Source organism: Aotus nancymaae, unplaced genomic scaffold, assembly GCF_030222135.1.
Source record: "Aotus nancymaae isolate 86718 unplaced genomic scaffold, 86718_ANA_hifiasm-v0.15.2.pri h1tg000008l, whole genome shotgun sequence".
Classification (NCBI taxonomy): Eukaryota; Metazoa; Chordata; class Mammalia; order Primates; family Aotidae; genus Aotus; species Aotus nancymaae.
This window is the reverse complement of record NW_026988419.1, coordinates 24,037,624-24,059,309: the sequence shown is the minus strand read 5'-3', so window position 1 is coordinate 24,059,309 and position 21,686 is coordinate 24,037,624. Positions and strand designations below refer to the sequence as shown.

At 35.5% G+C, this 21,686-nt stretch overlaps 1 protein-coding gene across 35 annotated transcripts in view; it reads left to right on the top strand.

Moving 5' to 3' along the window:
* Positions 1–381: 381 nt before the first annotated feature.
* Positions 382–21,686, top strand: part of MAP2 (microtubule associated protein 2) — a 305,526-nt gene continuing 284,221 nt past the window's right edge. For 11 of the 35 annotated variants that reach the window (XM_064373075.1, XM_064373089.1, XM_064373090.1 and 8 more), the window contains exon 1: positions 385–575. The gene's annotated coding sequence lies outside the window, so the exon portion shown is untranslated. Of the gene's footprint in view, positions 576–3,552; positions 3,649–21,686 lie in introns of all 35 variants that reach the window. The other 24 variants (XM_064373052.1, XM_064373058.1, XM_064373059.1 and 21 more) reach the window with 9 other exon arrangements.

The following is a 21,686-nucleotide window of genomic DNA, read 5'->3' as shown; positions in this document are numbered from 1 at the left end:
TTCCCAAGGACGCCAGTGAGGAAGACCCGCCGGTCCCGCCACCCGGACGCTGGCCTCACTTGATCGCGGGAAGGGACCCGGCCTCTGGAGAAGGCCCTGGCCGCGGCTGGGCGGGGCTCTCTGAGGCTCCTACCTCGCGGTCCCCGCCTGGCGGCGGGCGGCTGCTGCAGGAGGCGGGGCGGCCGCGCTCCCCCTCCCGAACACTGCGGCGGTGGCAGCACCAGCCCCGCCGCGGCCGCCCACGAGCTCGTGGAGTCGGGCGGGACCTGCGCGGGGAGGAAGGGCCGGGGCGGGGCGGGGCGGGGCGGGGCGGCTGCGCGGGGAGCCGGGCGGGGGCGCCGCGCTCAGACTGGGGCGGGCGCTCGGGCTGCGCGGGCTCTGGGCAGCAGCAGCAGCAGCAGCAGCATCCTCTGTTCCTTTACTTCCCTTCCGCTTCTTTCTCTTCCTTCTTCTTCTTTTCCCCCCCTCCCCTTTCTTCCCCTAACCCGTCCATCCCTCTGCTTCTTCTCCGGAGGGCTCTAAGTCCGTCAGCGGTGGCAGTCGCGACCGCGGGTGCATCCAGTTTCTGCGCCCAGGTAAGAGACGGTCCCCACCTCTGGATCTATGTAGGGCGCCTCTCCTTCTGCCTCGGTCTCTGCATAGAAAGAGGTGGGAGTGGGGAGGGGTTGTGTCTCGTCCTCGGGGACTCGGAGCTGGCATTCTGGGAGTTGGTCGAGCTGGCCAGCCGTGCACCTGGCGGAAGCTTCGGGCCTGGCCTCTCCAGGTGTCACTGCGGGGCAGGGGGCCGGGCGCTGCTGGTACCTGAGCCCTGGCTTCGTACAAGAGCGAGTGACCTTGTTAGGTACCACTTTGAAACGACTGAAAACTTACCTCAGGTTAGAATACGTGTATCGAAAGCCAGTATTACCTGAGCTGTGGAAAGAAGGGGAGTAGATTCTACAAAAATAGTGGAAAAAAGGAATTCGAGGTAGGGGATTTTTTGTTTTGTTCTGTTCATCCAGCTGCAGAGAACTGCACACTGGCCAGTGAGTGAGGGAAACCTTGTCCACTTCAAATCATGTTTCCCTGTAATTCCTCCAGAAACAGCTGGGAGAAGAGAACTAATATTTATAATTTTAGGAAAATAAAAAATCAATGTCTGGTGGTGTTGGAGGGCAGGGCACGAAGAAGTGAGTCTGGTTAAGCTTCCACACAGTCGTTTTTCTTTTTAAACGATGGGGGTGGACATCTGAATCTACAGTACATCTATTATTTTCTTCTTTTTCTTTTTAAAAGGCTTTTTTGGTGGGGAGAGAGGGACTGCAGTGCTGGCTGCCATCCTTCCCCCACCTCGTCTTTTGTTTAAGGATGGAAATTTCAAGAAAGAGTGTGTGGGGGGCTAGGAGTGGGGAGGTGTATATTTGGGTGTGTATGGGGGGAGGGGTAGTAAAGGGGATGGAGTCAGATAAAAACATCCTTGAAAACTGGAAATTAATGTTATTCTGCTTGATTTGCATCGGGGCTTCAGGATTTCGTCAGAAAATAAAAAGCTTTCATTAGCAACAAGCCCGTTTGTGACAATTGCTGTGTGCCATCTGTTGTAAGCCATTAGCACAATGCTTCCAGGACATAGACCCTTTAAAATTAAGTCAGTGTAAAGGGTTTTTGTTTAAATGCATAAACATACAAGTATGCACACAAATGTATAATACACTATATACATGTTACGAAAGGAAATAGGTACTTAAAAGACTAATTTTTAAAAATTATCTTTGAGGGTTTGGAAATTATGTTGTGAATAAAATCTGTAGTGCAAAACAAAAAAATATTGTTGGGCGGTATATAATTTTGGGTGTGAGGCAAAGGGATTGATGACTGTTGGTAAGGAACTAACTTAAATGTTAAAGATGTAATTTATTTTAAAATGGTCAGTCTAGAAAAGATGATTGCAAACTGAAATTGAGGTTTGCAGCCACAGTGAGGCGATGGAGAACAAAGCCTTTTATGTGAGCCACATTATGCAAAATGTCCCATGCATGAGCTGCAGGTACCAGCCCAGTTCAAAAGCATAGTTCTTTCACTATGTCATTTCACTGTGGACAATTATGATTTTTTTGGCAGTCAAAATAGATTGAATAAATAGAAGCCCTTTTAATTTTATGCCCAAGTACAGCTTTCCATCAGAATATAACACAAAACAGCCCTTTAACTGGGCAATAGGTATTTGTATTTTGGTGGAAATCCTTATGAATTTGCAAATCATGGATGTTCCAAAAGCTCCAGCCCCATGCATACAAAGAATCCTTTCTTCAAAAAAAGAGGCATTTTTTTTCATTCAGTAAGGATTATGATATTTGTTTGTGTGTGTGTGTGTGTGTGTATGTATATTTGTTGATTTCCCAGTAATTTAATCTGATTATCATAGGTTTACATCTGCAGTCATGATTTGTATATTATCAGAGCCATTGTGGCTTTAGAATCAGTAGTACATGCTATTTATCTGTGGTTTATTTAAATTTTTGATATTTTACAGTTTGCTACAATATTATTTAATGTCTAAAGTTTTTTCTTTTTTTAAACCATAAGTCGAAAATTGCTTAAGACACATCTGAAGATCTAAGTAATTTAAAAATAGAACTTCCTTTTAAAAATACTATTTTAGTTATATTAATTTTTATTTTATTTGTCTCTCTCCTCTCCTCCCCTCCCCACCCCTTTTCTTACCAAATAACTTGTTTTTTTGGCTGCTTTAGTCTTCTAGTTATGTCTAGACTGCAATAGCAGGGCTCATGTTCTCAACAATTTTGAATTTAGGATTGTTCATTCTCTGCAGCACCTCTCAGGATGACTTGTTTACAGTATCTTCTCAGGGAGGAGAGAGGGAAAGAATGTGCTGAAAGAGCATGACCCAGTGAAACTGGCACAGCCATTACCTCATCCTAGTAGGTACTTCAGATTCATTGAGAGAGCAGGCATCCTCTCAGTGGAAACTAAACACCAGGAGCACACCCATCTCAGGGCAAAAGCCTTTCTCTTCCCATAGCAGCCTCTACTAATGCCCTTCCGCTGAGGTTAAAGGGATATTTTCTCTTTTATGTATTCTTTTTCAGGGATCTTGAACTTAGCCAGAAATATGTAGCCAGAAATGAAACTTGGCACAGAATCCTCTAAGCTTGAAGGAATAATTTCATTCCTTTACCCCTTTTGGTTTAAAGCAGTTTGCAAATTTTCTAAACATCAGAAGGGAAAAGGAAGAAAAATGTTGGTGTATTTTTGTGTATTTTCTTATCACACATGCACACACACACGCACACACACACATATTTTGTATTGAATTTTACTAGCACTTAGATAACAGACTGGACTAGCATGCTTTTAACAAATATGGTTACACTGTTGGCATTTAAAATTAAATTGTTATTACATTTACTTATAGGACAATAGGTACGTCTTCCAATGATTCATTGATGTTCATTTGAGACAGACCGTATGAAACTGACTTGGGGATTTTAGTAATCAAGTTGGTAACTCTGATTATTGAATTCTTTTCAATACTTAATTTCCTCTTAACAGATTAAGATAAAGAATCTGAAATAACAGTTACAGTAGAAGATAACACCACCCCCTGATCAATACTATCCTTCTTAACGCTAAAAGTAGTCACTTTAGGTAAGTCTTTAGTAAATGCATGAACCTGAGGATAACAGTTTTGAAACAATCTCAAATTTTTTTGCCTCTGTTATAGATGAGTTAAAGATGGTGATAAACTCTTTGAGTCATATCTGATTCTCTCAGATATATTAAATCTTTTTCTACTTTAATTATCTCTTTACTATTTATTGCCATTGCCTTTATCTACTCAATCTAGACTTTTTCAGGTAAGGGCTATATTTTGATCATTTCACCATTTTTCCTCTCCTTTCACACCATTCTTTTTAATTTGATATTTGGATGTTAGACTTACTATTCTCTAGATATTTTGGATTCAGTAATGTTATGCTCTTGATACAAATTTGGCCTTTACTTTTCTTTAAGGAGAGCACTTATTACCATTTATGTATTTATTTATTCATTATGAGAAACAGCTTTTGATATTCTCAATTATTGAGTGCAGAAAATGATTCTAGGTACCAAAAGCAGTTAAAGAACTGGAAATCAATATTTAGTACACAAAAGGCCAAAGTCAAAGGAGAGGGTTTGTATGGAGGTTTGGGTGGATGGGTACAGAGGAATATGTGGAATGAAAGCAAATTCTCAGCTATTAATAGCTGTGCATGTAGGGTAGAGTTGAGCTTTTGTCTAAAAGGGTGAAGAAGCAAGAAATGTTTTGTTTTTCTGTTTCAACATATTTTGTCCCCATCCCTCCCCTGTCATTTCTTTGAACTAAGGCCATGATGCTTCCTTGGAAAAATTATACAGTATGCTTATTGAAAGTAGTTTTACAGTAAATTAGGTGAATTCAGAATTTTTGTAATGATGTGAGCACAATTAGATGAGTTTTTATGAAAAACACTTTGAGTCCAATCTTTAATCTTTTCTGTTCAAGACATAAACTTTTCTTTGAATGATAGTACTTTAACTGTAATACATTTTACTTAAACATTTTAGTAAAATTCTATGGAAAGTTAGACAAAATAAAGAACTCAGGATCCTTTTCAGTCTATTGTTAAGTCTGTACTGTGGAAGTTGGGGGAAGTTTTAGACAATTTGTTTTTCATTAAAAACACACTCCAGAGGGGGCAAATTTCTATTTTTTTTCTTTTTATTATGTTAATAAGCCTTTTAGAGCAAGTAATTTACTTTTAAGTTCACACACCTGGGCTTTTTTCTTTCCTTCTTTGTTGTCTTCTTTCTTTCCTTTCTCCCCTTTCCCTTTACTTCTTTTCTTCTTTCCTTAGATCGCTCCTTCCTTTGAATTTGTATTGGCAAAAATAATCATGCATCTTTAGAAAATGAAGTTATAGCCTGATATTCTTATTGAAATTTATTTTGCATTATATCTGTATTTCTCATTTAACATGAAGTTTTATGCTAGTCTCCTTCTCAAGGCTCCATCTCTATCTTGATCCTTTCTTTGAACTTTGCTTTCATATCCCCTAGGCTTCAATAGTTTTTTTCCTTATATACCAATCTTCCATAATGCCTTCTACCTCAAAAAGGCCTTTAAAAATCAGGAAGAAAAGGTACTACCCTGTTTCTCCCCATTAGTTTGTATTCAAGTTTATTCAGGTTCCCTTAGGTTATAGATAGTTGCTTGCCTCAATGTGTCCTCATCAGCCGCCTCTGAATTACTTTAAAGAAATTTTGCAGACCAAAAATAATACATCTGTACAACGAATTCTTTTTCAAACTAAAAAATTTGGTTAGTCAGCTGACTTTTGATTATTTTATGCATCAGACATTATAAAACATGGTTCAACTAGTTTTTTTTTTAACTTAACTAGTAAAGTTATTATGTGCCAGGCAGTCCATTGTCTTTATTTTAAGTTAGCTGGCTGATTCCACTAATGTATACCTATAAAGTGGAGTTCAAACTTCTCTATGAGCAGTCAGTAAATGTTCAACTAAATTAATTTTAAGTAAAATATTCCTAATTACATTTCTCTGTATAGTGTAGTCATTAACCATCTTAATCTACCTCCAAGTGACCATAAAATACAGTGCTTGAGTATCATGAGTAAATTTTATCACTTAACTGTCTACGTCCTTTATAGTTAAAGCAAACTCATGTAAATATACAAGTGGACTCTATTTGAGACAAAACAATCATTTCAGTATGAACCCTTTACATTTATTTAAATAGTAATGGATTTTAGGTGGCTGCTGCACTGTATTATATCAATGTAAAAGTACAACATTGTGTTATTAATGCATGGCACTGAAATTCTGTAATGAATTGATATGAGAAAGTGTTTATCAATTTTAAAGTGAATAATATGGTATCATTTTGATTGGTATTAAGGCAATTAAATAATGCTCAGCTTTGAAATTTTACTGTTTTATTTGAATATTGTACCTCTCAAATTTGTAATTTAGTCTTCACTTAAGAGTTTACCTTTTTGAGCAAAATAATGTATTAAACAATAGGCTGCCTATTTTTTATTGTTGTTTATATTATACACTGCATTCTTTTGGCCCACTTTGAAAAATGAGCAAAATAGTTTTTAGGATTCAGTTATTCATTCTTTTTATCTTAATAGGTCATCTACTATAGCCAGGAAAATATTTGATTCTTTAATTTGCTATATACACTTATTTATTGTTTGAACAAAATTTGCAATCTGTGGCGTACAATTTCTTCTTTATATTTTTTTTTTGAGACAGAGTCTCACTCTGTTGCTAGGCTGGAGTGCAGTAGTGGGATCTCGGCTCACTCTAACCACCACCTCCTGGGTTCAAGCAGTTCTCCTGCCTCAGCCTCCCAAGTAGCTGGGACTATGGGCACGTGTCACCACACCCAGCTGATTTTTTTATTTTTAGTAGAGACAGGGTTTCACCATGTTGGCTAGGATAGTCTCGATCTCTTGGTCTTGTGATCTGCCCACCTTGGCCTCCCAAAGTTCTGGGATTACAGGCAAAAGCCACTGTGCCTGGCCCCACAATTTCTTTACTTAGTGGATGAGAACATGGAATTATAATACCAGTAACAACTTCTCAGCTTGCTAATTTTGTCTACTTTGTGTTTCACAAGGGCTAACATGATGGTGGCAGTGGTGTTATTTGTGAGTTTGTGTATAATTACTTTCTAAGATAGAGTTAGACTTTTCTATATTTGTTATTTTCATAGGTGAAATAAATTATTATGCAATCAGTTGATTCCACATGAAAGCAATCGGTATTAAATACAATTTAATAGGAAAAACAATGACCAAGTATTTATTAATGAAATCAAATTAATTTTAAAATATTACTGTATTTTTATATTTGGATTAATATAGTCCAGATTCCATTGTTCATTATTGAAATCAAATGGTAAAGCTAAATCTTGTGCTCAAAATTAGAACATCTCCATGTTGATCAAAAAGTCCTAAGTTGAAATACTGGCTACTTAAATTTATCTTTTAAGAATTTCAGGTGACACTGCTTTTACATGGAAAATGCACCTTATCTTAACTTAAACATCAGAAACCAAGACTGATGGAACTTTCAAGAATTTTGCTGCTAAGAAAATATAAAATACTAAGCATCTACTGAAACCTGAATCTCTTTTGAAACAATCAAGTGACTGTGATCTAGGATTTATTTAAAAGAGCTTTAGCCTCTGTATCTCAGACTAAAGTTTTGCCTCATTCAGGATGAAAATTATTATAGAGCACTAAGTGGCCTTTGGTGAAACTGAGCAGTTTTTTTCATTGGTTTAAGTTCTTTTCGCTTTAAAACTCAGTCACAAATTTCATGGTTTTTTGTTTTGTTTTGTTTTGTTTTGTTTTGTTTTTACTTTTGTCTTCAGTAGGACCATATTGAGAGTGGTCAATATCAAAATTGGCAGTATGAAGCTTTGTACAATCCTGGTCCTTCTTAATGCTATATTTGGCCCCTTCCCAAATGGTATCATGAGGGTTTTAATAGGAATCTAAAGTTCTCCATTAAAAAAATGTTACTTATAATGAATAAACTAATTTTTAACAAACTCATTTTCTTTTGCTCCCTAACATATTTATAATTTATGTAATGGAATAACTTCTTGTAGTCCTGTTAATTACTGACTTAGAAGGACTGTGTGTTTTCATATCTGGAAATATTTAAAATGCTATTAAATGCATTCTTTTTATAATTAGTTAATTATTTTTTACATTTACAAATGAGAGTTACAAATATATTCTTTATTTCTGTGCCTCTGCCCCATCACTGAAGAGGCACCAATTCTCAAGACTTGCTCCTTATATATGAATTAGAGGATGTTTGAAAGTGTAGAGAGACTGTCAAGAGCAAATGTTGTGAATCTGTGGAGTACATATAAGTAAACTGGGACAGTGAGCATTTAAGTGACTTTCCTTATCTAGTTAGTAGTGGAAACAGGCCTAAGACTCAGTAATTCAAGCTCAAACTCAGTGCTTGGTAAGAGGTGTCACTGAAGATTCCTCTCATTCTGACTGCCATTCCCAATTCTGATTTTATTTCTGTTCTCTGAGCTAAGGTGGAGTGAAGTGGCAGCCATACCTGCCCAAATTTGTGACTCAACTGTGACTTTCACATGCATATAAAAGAGGGAGGGGCTCGGAATTTTAGGGTCATTCCAACTAGCTACATGCCAGCTACACTACTGTAAGCATTGAGACTAAATCTGATCCAGGAAACACTTACAAAGCTACTGCTCCAGGGCCATTCCTGTGGTTTGGATCTCTCAGGATAGTAGTTTAAACGGTGGGGATGTGTGCCCAGACTTGGAAAGCCAACAAGTTTTTCTGTGAGTTTGAACGATCCATACTGATGCCTCCAGATTGATTGAGCCTGTGTTTAAACTTGGCTCAACATATAAGAGGAATCCAACAAAAATAGGCAGGTTGAAACTTCTTTCTCATCTATAGTGCCATTAAATTTTCTTAAAAATTGCTTTCCTTTTGCATTTCCCCCAGATTTAACATTTTTAGCTAGGAGGAAGTGAGCTAGAAAGGCGGTGGGCCTCTGTGTTTGTGCCTGTTTCCCACTTACCTTCCTACTCTTAGGCGCCTTCCTGTTTCTCTGTCTACAGTGCTGTATCCCTCTTAGTTTTCTGGTTTTGTTTTGTTTTGTTTTGTTTTGTTTTGCTTTTTCAAAGACTGCAAATCAAATAAGAATTGGGTGTTGCTGTGGTTACTGTGTTCAGTAGAGCTTCACCTGCACCCATGCTACTTAAGCGTTATAGAGCCTTTAGTTGACAAACACTTGAAAGGCATGAAGAGCATCTTGAAGGAAAGAAATTAAATAGAAATTGTGCTTAAATATTCAAGGAGAAACGTATTCCTGGTCACTGAAAACTGAAACTATACCACTAATGAGAGATTGAAAGATTTCTAACGCCACCTTTCTGTTAGAAAATTCCTTATAGTATGTCTTAATTCTGCAGATGAACATGTCTAATCATTGATCAGAATCAGAGTGACTGAGAGACTGTTTTATCACTGAGTAGATAGAACAGGGTTCCTTATAATTTCCATATACATTGATGAGAAAATGAGTTGTACATATTGTCTTCCTCTGAAGTGTCTTTATTTGGCATGGGGAAAAAAAAACCACCTTAATTGTATATCAAGAGTTAACACATATAAATGCAGATCTTTTAAAGTAAAGTTATTTCATACACTTCTTAGTTTATTTTGTTTGATGGTCTAAAAATTTAAATGATCTGTAAAGAATTAAAATAATGCCTTTTAGAAAATGATATTCTTACTTGGGAGGGATTCACTCCCTGTTTCTCTTCTACTTGAATATCAGGCTAGTGTGTCTTTTCTTAGATCATAGCCCATGGTTCATTCATTTATTTATTTAACAAATAATTACTGGGTTCCTGATATATAGTAGACACTTTTCTGAATGTGGAGAATGTCAGAACAAACCATATAAATTCCTGTCCTCATAGAGCTAGCATTCTAGCAGCAGGAGACAGAAATTAACAAGTAAAATAATAAACATTTCAGACACAAAATGCTGTGGGGAATATACAATAAACATCTATAATAGAGCTTCTCTGTGGTGTGATAGGTTGCCTTTGGAGGCATGAATAATGAGAAGTAGCCAGCCATAGGAGTATCTGGAAGAAGAGCTTTCAAGTGAGAGAGAATAGCCTCAAAGCAGGAAGAAACTTGGTATATTTGGGAAACAGAAAGACCAGTGGTACTGGAGTCGAGTGAACATGGTAAAGGGTACTGGGACAGTTAGGTAAGAACAGAAGGCAAGTACCAGGCCACATTGATCCTTTTGACCCTGATGAGGAGTTTGTCTTTTATTTAACTGGCACTGCACTCTAATTTTTGAGGTTGTAAAAGAATTTTTTTAGACTCTCATAAAAGCTTTCAAAGATTAATTATATCTTCTAAATCCCTCTAGATATATCTGTATCTTATTCACTAATGTGTTAAATCACAAGAGAGAGATAATTTAGAAAATCAGATATCGATGGTAGAAACAAGAGTAGACTTTTGGTAAGCTGTTCTTATCTAATGCTGTAATATAACTCAAATTGTTTATTTTTTTGACTGTTGGAGAATTACATGCATAATTAATTTTAATCACTTGTAGTCTTCTTTGTATCACAAACGAAGCTTTTCAAAGCAATCTAAGCAGGAAAGTACAAATTCGTGCTTGAGGAAAGTAGTCAAAAAAATGATTCCATTCTCAATATGAATGTGTCCTTTGGCTATTTCCCCACAGCAGATTTAGTTGTTAACAGGTCAGGTGCCAAGCAACAACCAACATGGTACTGACATATATAAATAAATAACCATGTAACACATTTTGCTTCTTAGAGACAATGGTCTAAATCTCCTGAGAATGTGGTAAGTGAGCTGATCCAATTTCATGATAATCTCAATCATGTATGAGATTAATAAACAATGTACCTCTTCATGCATATATTGCTTATACTAAAATATTTAATACATTTTTCAGATATTTATAGATTTAGTATAATGCTCTGTTGAATTTAGCTTTAAATGCAGTTTGCCAGACATTTGATTAATTGTACTTTTGGTATGGTTCAAAGCTGTTTATTACTTTTCTCCTAAGCATGCCCTCAAGAAACAAATTATTATTTTTTATTTTGCCATGTTATTTACTGGACATTTCCAAAATATCACATAATTTAGGAGAAATTAATATCTTTATTTTATAATGGGGTATTGAATTACTGTTGATTTTTCTTTAAGCTTTTTTCCTTGATTTCTGTTTTGGTTTGTTTTCAGGATTATTTTTTAACATGTAAATTACTTTAGCATGGAACCATTTGATATAGGGATCTCCCAGACTTGCAGTTACTTAAATGTTAAAAATATGGGACAAGCATGGTTAATCATGCCTGTAATCCTAGCATTTTAGGAGTCTGAGGCAAGAGTTCAGGACTACCTTAAGCAACATAGTCAGACCCCAAATTTACTAAATAATTGTTTTAAAAATTAGCCAGGTATGGTGGTGCATGTCTACAGTCCTAGCTACTTAGGAGACTGAAGTGAAAGGATTGCTTGAACCAAGGAGTCTGAGGCTGCAGTGAGCTATGATTGTGCCCCTGCACTCCAGTCTGCATGACAGAGCCAGATCCGACCTCAAAATATATATGTATGTTTTACATGTATATAAGCAAACCAACAAATAATTCAAATATTTACTGAAGTCTGAATAGTATTCTTGGAATTATATCCAGATGTGGGCTTTTTAATATTGAGATATTACTAAACATCAAATATAAATTAAAATGTATTTCAAAGGATTAATGAAAGAGCTTTAAGAAGAATCAATAAAGAAATTTCTTGAGGCCGGGCACGGTGGCTCAAGCCTGTAATCCCAGCACTTTGGGAGGCCGAGGCGGGTGGATCACAAGGTCAAGAGATCGAGACCATCCTGGTCAACATGGTGAAACCCCGTCTCTACTAATACAAAAAAAAATTAGCTGGGCATGGTGGCGCGTGCCTGTAATCCCAGCTACTCAGGAGGCTGAGGCAGGAGAATTGCCTGAACCCAGGAGGCGGAGGTTGCAGTGAGCCGAGATCGCGCCATTGCACTCCTGCCTGGGTAACAAGAGCGAAACTCCGCCTCAAAAAAAAAAAAAAAAAAAAAAAGAAATTTCTTATATATAGACAACTCTGCTTGTGCTGTAGAATATCAGATATACAGCATATTGCTCTCCTCTAGTTGACAGTCACTAGAGACGTAAGACACAAAATTAGTATTAAAAATAATATAATTTACAACAATATAAACAATATAAATATAAACATTTATAAGTACGTCTTATAAATGCCAGTGAATTCAGAGGAGGGAGAGTCATTGCCATGTGCAGAAATGAAACACATTATGTTGGAAGTAGCATGAGTGTGTCTGGGTTTGGAAAGGCACCTAGACAGGACAATATCAATAGCAAAGGCATTGAGGTGACGGTGAGCAAAACAAACCAGATTGCCTGTAATGGAAGGTTCCTTTTGGAGAACAGTTGCCTGTGTGGGTGGTACTGGATTTGTAGAGGTCCTTAGTAAGAGCTTTGGTTTCATCGCAAAGCCACTGGCATCAGTGAAGGATTTTTGACCTGGGAAATGGCATGAGTAATGTGATATATTCAGATCAGCAAGAAGAATTTGGGGAAAGATAGTGACCTGCCTAGAATTTCTACATATGGTGTAGCATAGAGACATCAAACTGTTCAGAGGGAAACTAAGGGACTTGTTTGGAAACTTTGGTTACAGACATTTTCACATATAATTAAGAAAATATCAACACTAAAGGATGGAATTGTGTGATGCTGGTGGAGATGGGGTGAGAGTTAGAAGGAATTGTGTGATGCTGGTGGAGATGGGGTGAGAGTTAGAAGCCATGCAGAAATGTAGTCAGTCAGTGAATAATATAGGCTTCTATTGGGGTTATGTCACATGCAACCAAATATATATGTATTTAAAGACATTGGCCTTGGAAAATAAAGCAAAAGAACAAAGATTAATTTCTATTTAATTCCTTCTAATTTCTAGGCCTGAATGGAAATGGACTTCATTATTTTACAGATTAAGTTAGTAAATAATAATTGAAAATCAGTTGTGTGTGTGTGTGTGTGTGTGTGTGTGTCTGTGTATGTTAACAAATTGTCTTTCAGGAGATTACAAACACATTCTTGTTAGATATTTCTACTTTTAAAGATTTGCATCAAGACGTATTAATATTTTTATAGTTAATGTACTGTGGCAGAGATTGGCAAGCAATTTTATTAAAGGGCCAGACAGAAAATTTTTAGGCTTTGTGGACCATGTATATTCTCTATTACAATTACTCAGTTCTGCTGTTGTAGCAAGAAAGCAGCCACAAATAATAGATAAACAAAGCTTTTATAATGTTCCAATAAAATTTTATTAGCAAAAACAAGTGACAGTCCCATTTGACCTTCAGACTGTATTTTGCCAACCCCTGGCATTTGTTGTCATGGTTGAATATGAATCCAGAAAATGGCTTTGAAATTATAGGAACCATACTGTTAAAAGATAACAAATACATGAAGACTATGTGAAGAAAATAGTTAACATATTTCCCTTTATGAAGTCTCATGGATGGCATCCTTAGATTTCTCTCAAGTCAGAGCATGTTAGATACTGGAGACTGTTTCCTAAGACACTAGCTTGGTTTTGGAATCAGTGTTTGTGATGCTGATTGTGTTTCCATTTTTTTCTTGTCTTCTAGTACTCTCAGAATAAAATCATGTCCCGCTTCAAATAACTGTGTAGAATCTTTAGTAGATATTTTATACACTAACATTTTCATGCATCATTTTCTTATGATTTCTCTTTATCCTAATTTTGTTGAATCTTTTTATTAAAAGGTAAAATGTAAATCAAGCTACAGTCTGTATTTTCATCAGAGAGCTACTTTTAATGAAAATCTGTGACCAGAACAATATTTTCTTTCAGAAGAAAAAGATGGCAGGACCTTTCAATCATGTTGTACTATCAAATTAGGACAGATTGCATTGTTCTTGTTCAGTTTTCACAGTTGAAATCATTTTCTCAAAAATAAACTGTAATGTGTGCATGAATATGCTATTGGAGGACATCCGTTAAATCTGTTACCCTTGCACTCAAAAAAAAAAATTGGGTGGATTTGTTGCTTCTGAACCTTTCACTGTTTGTTATCACAAATGTCTTTTAAACAATTTTTCAACCCTTTCAACTTTAGTGGGACTGGTGGGAAGATGTTAAGACTCAGGTATTTTGTCTTATAAGTGCATGGTCATGAAAATATTCTGAGAATTAGAATTTACATATGTAAACACTATTTTCTTTCTCTCAAGAATGCCACATGAGGTTTTCTCACTTCAAACTGAAATCTGGGACTTACAGTATAACTATGAAATTTGATTTTGTTGTTTTACACATTCTCATGTGAAATTGTACTGTTGCTGGTCATGTGTGGTGGCTCACGCCTGTAATCCTAGCACTTTGGGAGGCCGAGGCGGGCAGATTGCCTGAGCTCAGGATTTTGAGGACAGCCTGGGCAACACAGTGAAACCCTGTCTCTACTAAAATACAAAAAAAAAAAAAAAAAAAAAAAATTAGCTAGGCATGGTGGCATGCACCTGTAGTCCCAGGTACTCAGGAGTCTGAGGCAAGAGAATTGATTGAACCTGGGAGGCGGAGGTTGTGGTGAGCCGAGATCACTCCATTGCACTCCAGCCTGGGTAATAGAATGAGACTCCATCTCAAAAAAAAAAAAAAAAGAAAAAGAAAAAAAAAGAAAGAAAAGAAAAGAAATTGTACTGTTGCCTTCTAATTTTGATAATAGGTAGATATTGTGAATACATTGGAATTAGAATTAAATAATTGGCCTAATTTTAACTGTCCTATTAAATCAATAGTGAGATTGCTTGACTCTTCCAGAAATGACATGATGGACAAGAGAGCTCCTCATGTGACCATTACCCTGCAAAAAAAAAAAAGTTATCAATTAGATGTGACTTAATAATGATTCTTAGACATAATCAATGGGAGTGTCAAGGAAAATGGCAATATTCATTTTTAAAAGTTAAAAACAGAAGAATACTGTAGAAAAATAAAGAAGTTAGAAAGTTCTTGGTTGTCAGATAGTTAGTGGTTTGTTCCCCCTTATGAGGACTTACATTTGAGATAAATTGTTCCCCTGTAATCATTTTGTATGGTTTAGAGTCACAGAGAATTAGAAACATAACAAGTTGCATTTCAACCAGATGTGGAACATAGACAACACTTTGAGTGATGGGACACAGGCATAGTCAGAACTAGCTTTCAACAAATGTTGTTGCCTGGGTGCAATTGCAAGGGAAGTATGATAGGCATGAGACTGTACCATTGTTATGGTAGTGAAATATATAAAGTATCTCAAATAGTAGCAAGAAGATAGATTAAGCTAAGTTAGTCAAAATGAAAATATGGCATTGTATTTTGCTAAGGTGAGTTCAACCTTATTTTCCCATGGCAAAGAAAAAATTCATATTTTATTGTAGATATCAAATACATATGAAGCAGTCTGTAGATGAGGATGTGGATGTAAAAGGAGTATGAATATTTAACCTTGAGAATATTATTTTTACTATTTTAAAATAATTATTTCAAGGTAAAAGTTGCTTAGGGTTCCTGTATTATGCTGGGTTATTTTTCACATTACAAAATATTTCAAAAACATAAGAGCAGCCACTGGAAACTTTGTGACAAATTAAATATTCATGACTTTGTATCTTGTGATTAAAATATAGTTTATTGTGTGAATAACTCCACTGATTTTATTTAGCATCCTTTTTCTGGGATTATAATCAGGAAAAGACATTGAACAATTGCAGTTGCCTTTCCCAAAATATTATGCACCTTCTTAGACCTGAAGAGAAGGTTCTATATGTCTGTGGAGAATCTACTGTCACCATTGAGCTGAGGAGTTCTGCTGTAGGCCAAGGCACATCTGGAAAATGCTTCTCCTTAGAAAAGTGTTATTGGCTTAAACGGAGTGGCACCACTTATTCATGCCATTTCTGGACTCATGTCAGCATCCTCAGGATGGAGTGAAAAGTAACCTTACAATGACAGGGCTCTCTGGTGGTCAGATTTGCTGTCACATATCAGCTTCCTAAAATCTAGGTATACATATATTCAGAACACAGACAATATTTCAAATTTGGGAAAACTATGTTATATAATTATTTATAATATGATCTAATAATAGGATAAAATAGACCTCCTGTTGGAAAAATCCATGCCACCTCTAATAAAAATTTCATTTTGCACTTTAGTTGCCATTTAACTGCATATAAGTTAAACATTTGAATTTATACATGAATAGTGTAATGCCTCCTCATTGATGGTATATCAAGTTTATTTTCTTTTTCTGAGGTTAGAGAAAATAAAATGGAGGACAAAGAGGGATATCATATGGAGATCACTTTGTATAATTCCAGTTTGACTTAGTGCTGTTATTTCTGTGTGCCCACATTGCTGTTCTATTTTGTTGTTTATAAGACTATGCATTTGATTACCTAATCCCATGACTACATGTGATTGCTAAGGTCCACATTTATTAATACTTATACTTCTTTGAACAAGATGCCTAATATATATGTGTATATAAAAGTATATGTATATATAATTTACAAAGGACAACTTTGCATAGACTCATAAAGTACTGAAAAAAATCTAAATTGAAACTAAACTATGACTTCCTTGGCCCTTGTTTCATTATGTTTAAAGTGAGGATAGTTACCAAAGCATCTCTTGAGTTTTTTATTTTGTTTTTGCTTCACATCTAAGAATCTGGAAGTCAAATTAAAGCTGTCTTTTAGGGCAAAGATTTATCGTTTTTCAGGAAGTGAACAAAATACTCTATATGCCACAATTGTAGCTCCATAGAAAAAAGCAATGTCTACAGGTTTACCATATGTAAGAGATGCTGATCACTTATAGGTCACATTAGCCATTTGAGAGCAGTCAGAAACTAAGCAACTGTCACCCTTTATAAAATTTTAAGTTTTTGTTACTTTATCCCAGTGCTTGGTACTGGGATATACAATGTGAATAGATTTAGGCAAAGCACTGAATTTATTTAGAGGAGAATGTAAATAAAAATAACATCTTACTGACCCTTATTTATTTTATGGTTTTATGGGCCACACAATAACTTTAAAAAATCATAAGTTACAAACTGTTCTATTACACTGTTTAGATTTATCACTCGATATCATTGTATAGGCCACATAATTTTTATAGAATAGTTTACTTTTAAATATTTATCCTAGAAACATTCACTAATTTCAGTTTTGAAGCAGGAAACAAGACACCATAGTCACTACATAATTTTTGTTTGTTTGTACAGCACCTACAAGAATATTTTATTATCTTATTCACCATGATATCCCAATTGTGTCTATGAAGGGAATGGTCAATAAATATTTTTGAATAAATTAATAAATAGTTTTAGAGACACAAACTTAGAATCCCAACAAGTTTAACAAAATTTGTTTCATCCTATACCAAAAAGGAAATGGTGACTACTTTTGGAGGCAATAAGATTTGAAAGAATCAACACTGTCTATATCTCTTAAAAAGAAAAAGAAACCTTCATTCAGTTGTCTAGATATCCAATTTTTGCCTTTTACACAGAAATCCTTATTAAGAGTCCTTATCAAGGACTCTTATTGAGTCCTTGAGAAAGTCATTTGACCCACTGGGACTTAGTTTTCTAATAAAAAAAGGGGATACATTTGTCTCCAAGACTGCTTCTATTTTATTGTTAATTGGAAGAGCATTGCATTAATTCATATGTTTACACAAATCAGTCATCTTATCTACCTGTTTGCTCAACAAAGACTGCAGTAGTTGGAATAATGGACAGGTAAGTTTTCTTTTTTTTTTCCCTAATTACAGAAATCTGAATGTCATAAAGGAAGGTTGGAATTATAAGGCATCTTTCAGAGGAAACAAATCTATCCATGGAGAGCACTTACTTTATATTCAGCAAGTGTGTATTAAGAACCAGTTACAAGTTTTCTACTGTGATGAGCCATGTTAGCACTACAAAGTAAAAGACAATCCCACATCCTTGCCCTCCTGGAGCTTGTTACCCAGCTGAAGTCAGCCACCTTACATCCTTTTGGTAACTAAACAGACTATAAATAAATGCTTATCATATCACTAATTACATTTTTAAAAGTCTTTGGGGGAGGAAACATAAATATGATATACTTAAGACCAAGTCATAATTATGATTATGTGCTAAAATCATCATTTATGGTCATGTATAAAAATGATTGTAATACATAGCCATGTAAATAATGATACAAGTAATCAGAGCTATTGGAAAGATGAGACTGAGACAAAGCTTTGGGAAAAGACAGATACAACTTTATATTCTTTGTAGATTATATTTATCCTTCCTGTAGCTGGTGTGGATTTTTAAAATAATAATTCTTTTTGAAAAAAAAATTTTGCAACAGGAAGGCAATAAGGTTGTTTTTCTTCACTAATGTACATAATACCATGTTTTACTTCTTTGGCTAGCTAAGTCTTAAAACAATTCATCAGACATATGGATAAAACATTACTCATAAATCTTTTAAATTTTTTGTTATATACAGATGATCTACAAATGTCTATTTAAATTCTCTGAGAATGTCTTGCACTTCAAATGTAAGTCCTTTGGAGGACATGATGCTTTGGAAAAGAAGGGAAAGGGAGGTATGCCCAAAGGATTTATTGTACGGCTTTTCAAAGTGGAGGCCAGCTGTTTTTGGAACTAGAATTAAAATGTAAATTATCAAAGGGAAATAATGAGAGCCATTCCTTTCAAACAATGCCCAGTGCAATCAGAATAAGAAAAGGATTTAGGGAGATTTCCTACTCTGCACAAGTCACGAATGATGAAGTGAAAGGCTGGAAGGGAAGTGATTTGCAAGGAACTAAGTGGATACAACCCACTGATTGTCTAGGACACTTAGCAGTTGAATTAATCGAGGAACAGACCTTCAGTTCTTCTGGGCCTGAATCCAAATCACAAGATAACTTTGCATGGAACTTAGGAAGTCACTACATCAGTACTATAGCAGGACTGTAAATGGAACTACAGTGCTGGCATGAGTTGCATTTCAATTCATGTGGTTTTTGAATCAAAACAGAGGTCTTTTAGCACAATGCAGTCAATGCCACATGGGAACAAAATAGGTTATACATGTTTCATCAGGGTCTTCTATATTAATTATTGGACAAACACCCATAAAAGCTTATAAATTTGAGCATTTTTCACAAATAAAAATTAGTTTTTATTATGCTTTTTCTACAAATTTAAGTGTTTCAGAAAGGTCTAAATGTTCTAACCAGGGCTACACATAAGTCACAGAGGTATATGTCAGTTTATTCCTAGTAAATCCTAATATTTAATGTCAATTAGATGTCATAGTTATGAAATGAGAAAATAAAATATGAGGAAAGGAAAAACTGTAAATATATTGATCTATAATTGTTTTTTACACAAGTAAACCACTAAGTTGAGGGAGCAAAAGAACTTTAACATCAATAATTTGGGGATATAGGGACCTTATACCTATTGCTATAAAACGTTGATCAATGGTTTTGCCTTTGTGTATGGGCTGATGAACAATTTCTGTAGTGTCCAAATGACTAAAGACTAGATTGCAGTTAATGACTGAAATAATAAGTGATTTTATTAGCAAATAAATGTTTAATTATCAGCTTAAATTTTGGCATTTTCCCCTCATCCTCTACCTCCAATATTTTATTGAGGTCCCTGGCTCTTCTTTCTGTTTATACTTTCACTGGATGATCTTTTCCATTGTCCAGCATTTACCAACCACTTATATTCTGACTACTTCCTAATCTGTATCTCTAGTTTGGGCATCTTCCCTGAGAGTCAGGCTCATGTATCCAACTGCCTGCCAGGTGGCTTCACTGGTGTTCTGCAGGCACCTGAAACTCAACATGTTTCATAATGAAACGTATTTCATCCACCCTTACATTCCTCTTAGAGTCCCCATTTTAGGTCATGGAACTATTCCAAGTCAGAAATGAAAAGTCATCCTAGACTCCTAAATATATATTTCTTTCAAATTTTTCTCCTTTTCATCTTTATTGTCACTGAATTTGTTTTCCACTATTCATCTGAAATATAGCATTTGATTTCCTTGCCTCCAAACTTTTCCCATTAAATTTGCTATTTATACGAGCCAGAGTGATCTTTCTTAACTGCATATTTAACCAAATCACTCCTCTGTTTAAAATCCTTCCTCCAGTATTAATATAGCATATAAAACTATGCAAATCTGGAAGCATGCTATCTCTTCAATCTTATTTTCAGCCACTCCTTGCCTATATTTTTGGCCACAGAAATACCAATCTACTCTAGTCTGTACACATTACTTGCTCTGTTCTTCCCATTATAGGTTTTTTTCCCCCTTGGCTAGCTGCTTTTAATCTTTCAATACCAGCTCAGTTTCTGTATTTCTATCCCACTAGTTATTTATACATCTTGCAGGAAGTAACCATCATATTCATTTTCGTAAATCCAGTTTCTAGCTGAGTGCTTGGCATATACTATTACTGAATAATTATTTGTTTAACCAAACAACAATGCAGGTTCACAGTTCTGTTTGACTTTTGCTAGTGATTACTTTGATTAAATTGGTGCTTGTCTACAGCATTGTTTCCCTCCACAGAGCTAACCTCAGTCAGATACTTCAGTATAAGTATTTTTATCATACTTCTTGATGTGTGCTACAAGTCTCTTCAACACCCACTTCCAAAGAACAGTTGTTCCATTATTACACCCAATCCTGGATAAACTAAAGACTCTCAACTTCATTTTCTTCACTTCTGCCATGGGGATAGTTTCTTTCCCAAAGTGTTGTGAGAGTTAATTGTGATGGAGAGCTTACGCAAACATGGAAGCATGGTGTCAGGCATACACTATTGAAGTTGAGTAAATGTTCAGTTAATTTTCATAAAACATGAAGACTTAACATTTTCTAAAATATTTCCACACTGTCATTGGAAAATAAAGATGATGAACAACTGCTCATAGGCAAGAGGTGAGCTAAAACTTTCATCTACCAGAGGAAGCTACTGTGGGGCTCGGTTTCCACATTTGTCATCCCTTTGAATTCTTTACACTCAGCAAACCTCCAAGAAAAATCAGTTTTAGGGATATATTATTCAAGTACTGAGAAGGAATTTTAACATTTCCTTTGCATAATATTTAAGTATTTTGCTTCAATGATAGTGATTTTCATAAGGTCAATAGAGGTGTCCCTATGCTTGAAATCTGTATTGTTTTGCTCCAGTTAATTTAATTTAGTGGCAATAAATAATTTACCAAGAACATTAACCGTTAACACCAGCAAAACAGAAGTATAAGACATCTGTCTCAAGTTAATGCAGGAAATTAGAACCCCCATCTTTAATTCTTTCTTGGGGACAAAAATTTGAAATGTGTATGTATTTCTTGTTCAGTATTTCTTGTCTTTGCTCAAAGATTAATTATATTACTCAGCCTCAATGAGTAAGGAAATTAATAATTCATGCCTAAATATTACATAGGTGAACATTTTTGTTGTACTAGTTAGTATCTTGTAATTAAAATCTTGTATAAAAAGTATGTGGGACTGTCAGGTGAAATAACCATACCTTCCAATTAGACTCAGTAAGTCAGTATCCTTTATGGGGAGGCAGCTTATTTGTCTAAAATTAGAACCTAGACTGGGTTGATACTTTGAATCAAGATCTGAAGTGAATTTTGGTTGCAGTTTAGTAAAATTACTTTAAGATATTTTGTCAGAGGGAAAATGAAAATTAAAGTAAACTTCAAACCCCATTATAATAATTATTAAAGGAGTATGTAAGTTAATTGTTTAATCTGGAATTTAATTATATTGACTATTTTTACTTTTCAAACTGAGTCATCATGGAAACTTAGTTTGCTATTCAATCAAGTATTCTTTAAGGAAATTGGAAAGACACTTGGTTTCTTGATTAAAAGTTCTTATTGGGAGCAATTTTTAGAAATACTTTATTTTA